Here is a 7128-nt window from a genome sequence, read left to right as displayed (position 1 = left end):
AATCCTAAGGATTCCAATCTTTTATCCTTCGACCACAAAGGATACAATCCTCAGTTACCAGCTCAACTAGCTTTCCTTATTCAAGTGAAAGCCCTCAACAAAACTGTTCACCAAACAATTATTGATGAGGGGGCATCTACATGTATTATGTCGATGAGTTGCTGGAAAACTTTAGGATCTCCAACCTTCTCGCGATCTTCAACAACATTAAAAGCATTCGACGAAAGGACCTATACCCCGTGCGGTATCCTAAATAAATTGAAGGTTGAATTGGGGGGAAAAACAGTAGAAATAGATGTTGAAGTCATCGATGGAAATCTTGACTACAACATCCTACTGGGAAGACCGTGGATATATGCCATGGCAGCTGTAGTGTCGACTTATTTTAGGAAGATCGCATTCCCTTTTCAAGGAGGGATTACGATCGTCGACCAACAAGACTTCCTCCCTAATCGTTCACAAGTTACAGGAAGCATTCCCATGATCCATGGGAGCAACCATTCGCTTCAGGATATCGGAGTAGGCCTACTGAAAGACCCCACATTAATGGGAACTTTCGCACTTCCACCTCCAATCTATATAGGAGAAGTGGCGTTGGTAGGAGCCTGCAACATGATATCTTCCACGAAGGTCTCAGAAGATGATATCGACATGGATCATGCAATGGTTTTACCCCCAAGCCCAATTGAAATATTGTAGCAATCAATGTTTCAGGCATGGGAGGCGAACCTAATTCAACGCTCATCAAGCATTTGGGTAGATAGGTCTAGATAATATGGTGCCCCATTAGATCCTTGGTCGAGAGTGCATGGAACCGATGAAGGATTCCTACAATCAATGTTGATTAAGGGGGCACCATGGAATGATTGCCACCATCGTTCCCTTCTTCCAGAATATGAAGAAGATACTCAACATGACCTTTACCACCCTTCAGTTTTTGAATTCCTATCAAACACTATAAATACGGTGGATTCCGAGCGAAACTTATCCAATATTGAAGAGACTATAGCCATAAATATCTCGACTAAAACAAATTTTGTAGAGAATATTTATGTTGGCAAAGGTTGTTCTCATTCAAAACTGGAAATATATAACGCTCTTTTTCATGAGTTCAGAGATGTCTTTGCTTGGTCATATGATGAAATCCCAGGCATTGACTCGAGTATCGTTGAACACGAAATTAAGATGTATCCTGATGTCAAACCAGTAAGACAACGGCTTCGGCAGGTGCACCCCAAGAAAGCCGCTGCCATTAAAGCAGAAGTTGAAAAGCTTCTCCATGCTGGTTTCATCTACCCAGTTCCTCTAACCGATTGGGTATCGAATATTGTCCCTGTTATGGAGAAACAAGGGACAATTAGAGTGTGTGTTGATTATAGGGATGTAAACCAAGCTTGTCCGAAAGACAACTACCCTACACCCTTCATCGACCAGATAATTGATGAATGCACCGGATGTGAAATCTTTTCATTCATGGATGGATTTTCTGGGTATAATCAAATAAATATCCGCCCACAGGACCAGTCAAAGACTGCATTCATTTGTCTGTGGGGCACATTCGCTTATCGAAAATTACCCTTTGGTTTAAAGAACGCAGGGGCAATGTTTTAGAGGGCAATGAATTATGCCTTCCATGACATCAAGAACATCGTTCAACCATACCTCGATGACCTTCTGGCTCATTCGCGAAAGCGGACTGATCATCCGCAGCATTTAAGAGCGATATTTCTACGTTGTCGACACTACAAGATAAGACTCAATCCAAACAAATGTGTATTTTGCGTCGGTTCTGGTCGTTTACTTGGCTTTGTAGTCTCTAAGGATGGGATTCGTCTCGACCCTTGCAAGGTTAAGGAAATCATTAATTTGCCTCCACCTTTGAATTTGCTTCAGATTCAGAAACTCCAAGGGAAAGAAAACTTTCTGAGGAGGTTCATTCCAAATTACGCAAAACTTGCTAAAGGTTATACTCGTCTTTTGAAAAGGGATGTACCTTTTGTCTGGGATCAGGAGGCGCAAGCTTCCTGTGATGCTCTGAAAGATTCTCTAGTAAAAGCATCATTAATGTATGCCCCAGACTATCAAAGAGATTTTAACCTATATCTGGCTGCAGTGGATACGACCATTGCGATGGTTTTAGTTCAGGAAGTCGATGGAATTGAACATCCTATATATTATTTAAGTAAAAACTTGAATGATACAGAAAGAAAATATTCTTATGTTGAAAAACTAGCGCTTGCAGTTGTTCAAGCGATTCAAAGATTTCGACATTATGTCCTCTTTCGGAAAACTACCATTTTATCAGATTGCAACCCCATGACTTATATATTGTCGCGACAGTTGCTGGGGGAAAAATATTCAAAATGGATAGCGATCCTTCAAGAGTTTGATCTAGAATTTGTAAAATCCAAATCAAAGAAAGCTTTAGTTTTCGCAGAATTATTATGCGATCTCCCATCGTCGTCCAACGATGAAAAATCCGAAGAATCAATCGTGGACGAGAATTTGTTTCTGATATCTGCAAGCAATGAGTGGTATGGAGATATAATAATTTATCTCCAAACCCAAAAATTCAGGCCTAACACCTCTCACTCTGAACAGAAACGTATACGATACCAAGCAAAAGACTACATGATCGTCGGTGATACGCTTTACTGTCGTGGTATCGATACAGTTCTGAGAAGGTGCCTCACCCATGAGGAGGCCGAAAAAGCCCTGAATGAGTGTCATTCAGGCGCGTGTGGGGGGCATCAATCTGGATATGCTACATCACAGAAAATCTTATGAGCAGGACACTTCTGGCCAACCATGTTCAAAGATTGCATAACCGCAGTCAGAAGTTGCCATGCTTGTCAAATTTTTGATAGCAAAACTAGAAGACCACCCGCACCTTTACAGCCAATAGTTGTTGTTGGGCCTTTCGCCAAATGGGGCATCGATTTCATGACATGTAACCCCACCTCGACCGGGGGCATGGGTATATTATAGTCGTCGTTGACTATTTTACCAAATGGGCCGAGGCGATGCCTACATTAGATAACACTGGTGAAACGGCTGCCCTTTTCTTTTTCAATCATGTAGTCGCCAGGTTCGGCGTACCACAGACTATAGTTACAGATCATGGATCGCATTTTCGCAATCACATGATGGTTGAGTTAGCTGCCAAGCTAGGGCTATCTCATGACAGCTCTACCCTGTATTATCCACAAGCCAACGGACAAGTTGAAGCGATCAACAAGGTCCTGAAGCGTATGTTGCAAAGGATGATCGGAGTTCACAAAAGAAGGTGGCACCTAATCCTCTACTCAGCCTTGTGGGCTTACCGAACATCGGTAAGGAATGCGACCGGGTTCACACCTTTCCAACTGGTGTATGGCCTGGAAGCAGTCTTGCCAATCCAGTGTGAAATCTCGTCTCTTAAACTCGCAATTGATCTCCTCCCTGGAAATTCAAAAGAAGAGGCCTGTTTCTTGGAATTAATCCAATTGGATGAAACCCGTCGTGATGCCGCTTTAGCTAACGAAGCCCATAAGAAATGAGTCAAGGCGTAGTTCGACAAAAATGTCAAACCCTGTGTCTTCTCAGAAGGTGACTTGGTCTTGTTTTATGACCAAGAATCTGATAAATTGGGAGCAGGTAAATTTAATTCTTTATGGATGGGCCCCTATATTGTTAAACGAGTGTTAGCAAAAGGAGCCTACGAGTTAATGGATTATGACGGAATTCCACTGGCGCAACCTCGTAATGGGTTTTACCTCAAGCATTACTATGCTTAAATAGTGACCGATATGCATGCACCTCGAGTTGCGTTATTATGCTGGGGGCATGCAAACATATAATGAGCAGTTTTAGCACACAGTTCATACTCGTTAAAAAATAAACGCAAGATTCGAGCAGTTTTAGCACACAGTTCATGCTCGTTAAAAAATAAACGCAAGATCCGAGCAGTTTTAGCACATAGTTCATGCTCGTTAAAAAATAAACATAAGACCGAGCAAATGTTTCTACCCGCATTTAAGCTCGTTAAAAAATGAACTATCCCGGTAAATAACCACAGTGAATGTAATATCATCAGCCATTAAAGCCTTGGTCATGTTTGCACCGTCACCTCCACTTTTCCATTGGCTGATCGTTTACCTCCATATGTTTGTTTACCCATTTTGAGGAACAATTGCGAAGAGTGATTTCACTAGCCATCCTTGTGACACTGTCGTGATTGGAAAATTCCAACCTGTACCTGGAATCAGCTGCTAACCTGTTTCATCACTCGTTCCTCAAAAGACGAGTCTTCTTTAAGCTCTTTTCATCTAACTCGTAAAATATGAAAAGATTGCCGAGTCCTTGGCCTTCCATCTCGTTAAAGGGACAGGAAGTGCTATCCCTCCTCTAGATTTTAATCTTTTTGGACCTGAGGGATTATTGCACAAAAAGATCGAGCGCTTTTTTTATTCGGCTCGTTAAAACTATCGAAAAATCATCCCTTCTGTATTTTTTTATACTTTTTCGGACCTAAGGGATTAGATGACGAAAAAGGACTTTTGGAGTTAACTTTATGTACCTTTTCAGACTCTCTAAAAATGAAAAGGACCGATTTATCCTTGTCGTTAGACTCGTTAAAATCATTAAATAGCGACAAACTTGTCTTTAGATGAGAACGAGTTTCACTATCGCTAGGCTCGTTAAAACATAGCGATGGGCTTGCCCAAAGGGCAAGTTATAGAACAAGAAAATGTTATCCTCCCCAATCTTGACAAAAATAAAGAGGTACTGGTCAGCAATGACTGGGGAAAAATTGGGAGAAACTCAAGAAAAATTTGATGGTAGCAAGTCGCTCTTGAACATGACACTTTTCCTCCGTACCACAATTGGGTTGGGTTGTTTCATTTACTGGTCACATCCATGGTCTCGCCATACCATCCATATTTGGGGTAATGCTACCAATCCATCGCATCAGTGTCGCCATATGTTCAAGAGAAGTTGTTCAGAAAAAGTCAACCGTGTCCCATCCACTGCCGTACATTATCCTTCATTCTTTCATGACCGCCACCCTGAATCATATGTCACAGATCGTTTTCACCTCCATCAAAATCATTAGCTCCGTTCCGTGTCATTGATGTGTGATTCATTAAGGCCCTCCTTTGACGGATCGCTTCTTGTCGACATCAGCTCATTATCCAAGAAGTTGATCTAGGAACAACCCCTTCAGTACTTTGAAGCTTGCATGCCCCAATGGCAAGTTTCTCACTTCCGGCGACAGGTATACATCAATGACCTTTGACCGAAAGATTTTGCGTGGTGTTCGACGCCAAGTCCTTTATTCACACCACGTGAATTGTACTGCAGTACCTTGAGGGTCATTATCATTATTGGTGATTCCTCTCGCGCTTGTTAACGGTTTACCTCATTGACCGGTAATCAAGCGATGTCTTTCCATGTTCGACTTCAGAACATTTCTCACATGGATCGAATTGTACTTAGAGTGAAGATCGAACGAGTTTGAAGACCCCGGATCTAGTTCCATCCATCCAGGCTGTGATATATATTCAGGAAAGATAAAGACATTGACATGTACATCATTGCAGCAGATAATCATCCTACCCAAAGGATGATAATTTCATCAAAATTATCAGTCTACCATCAGACGATTGTATGTTCTATGTACAGAAAAATGAATTTATAAAGCTGAGCATGGGAATGCCCGCCTCAGCTAGATCATGAAAGAAGTATGAAAAATAATGTATTGTATTGTATCGTATTACAGGTCTCCTCCCAGGATTGGATGAACTTCGGATCCCCCTGATAAAGCATTTCACCCGATAAACGACCTCATACTTTAGGGGGCAACTGTTATAGACATTTTTGTGCCTTACAGCATTGAGCATGAAATGTCCATAATCTAAGGGATCCAAAGTCCCTAAACATGTTGTTCCTACCCCTAGAGGAACAAGGCTAACAAACCACAGCAATTCACAGAAGTTATCCACCAGAAACTGCTCAAAAACAAGTCAATTCAGGATCAATTCAGTGGCTCCACTGGATGTCTGCACTGAATGTCAAAGCCAACACTAGCTACCTGCACTGCAATGCAGGTAGAAGCACTACCAGGGTGCATTGAGCGAGAGTTGACAAATGGCAAGCTCATTCCAAGAGGTGTCAAGACCCAGGAAGCTTCCAGAATCTTCCTCAATGACACTTGCCTTAGTGAATTCGACTAGTGATGAGTAAGAGGTTCTCAATATCCAAGTGGAAGCAAGAACCTCCAAGTGGAATCAAGAATTGACAGAGGGAGAGGACACTAGTCAGATCTCAAGCTGACTCATCCTCTCTCCAAACATCTATATATGGATCTCTCCTCCATGAGATCTAGAGGCTGGAATTTTGTTATTGCAAAGAATTGTTGTTGGTTTCAGATTGGAATCATTGGGTGCTTAATGCTTTGGAGGGGGTGAAGATAGGAATTCCATTTGCTGGGAAGGAGATGTTGGATTGGAGCCCTCTGGGTTGTAACTCTTCCTAAACCTTGTTATTCATCAATAAAGCTATCTTAGTTTCTCCTATATGCGGATGTATCTTTGATGTATGATTGCATTAGTATGTTTAGTTTATTTCTAATCCTAAACTAGTTATGAATATGAATCCATGTCTTGTGTAGTGTTCTCTTCTTGTGATCTTGCAGAAACCTCTTGAAGTTGAGCAAGCGAGAAGGAAAGTAGCTGGGAACTCTCCAAGAGAAGAGAAACCGGATCGAGGGACGAACGAAAGACACCGGTTAGTCCATCCATCTCTCTTCATTCTTAATTCATAAAGGAAGAATACTAGAATAGTTGTCTCAGTTTGTTGCTAAGGCACTGTCACACCTTAGGTGGATAGGATCGTCCTGCATAGGCATTTTTCCCCACAACACTTAGTACCATATACATGTGACAGAAATATAAAATGCACCATAAAACATAGCGATGTAACACTTACTATTTAGTCCCCATGCTTGCCTAGGCAAAAGTGGCAAGTCAAGATCCCTCTGATACTTCATCCTGCTATAAGGGTAATCGTAAATCTTGATCCCAATGTGCGAAAAATGCAAATCAAAACACCTGACTGAATCCCCCTCCTCCTCCTCTCTGCAGTAGA

Source organism: Pinus tabuliformis, chromosome 5_2, assembly GCF_031772625.1.
Source record: "Pinus tabuliformis cultivar Carrire ecotype Pingquan chromosome 5_2, CPIR1, whole genome shotgun sequence".
Taxonomy (NCBI): Eukaryota; Viridiplantae; Streptophyta; class Pinopsida; order Pinales; family Pinaceae; genus Pinus; species Pinus tabuliformis.
Note: the sequence above shows the minus strand (reverse complement) of the source record.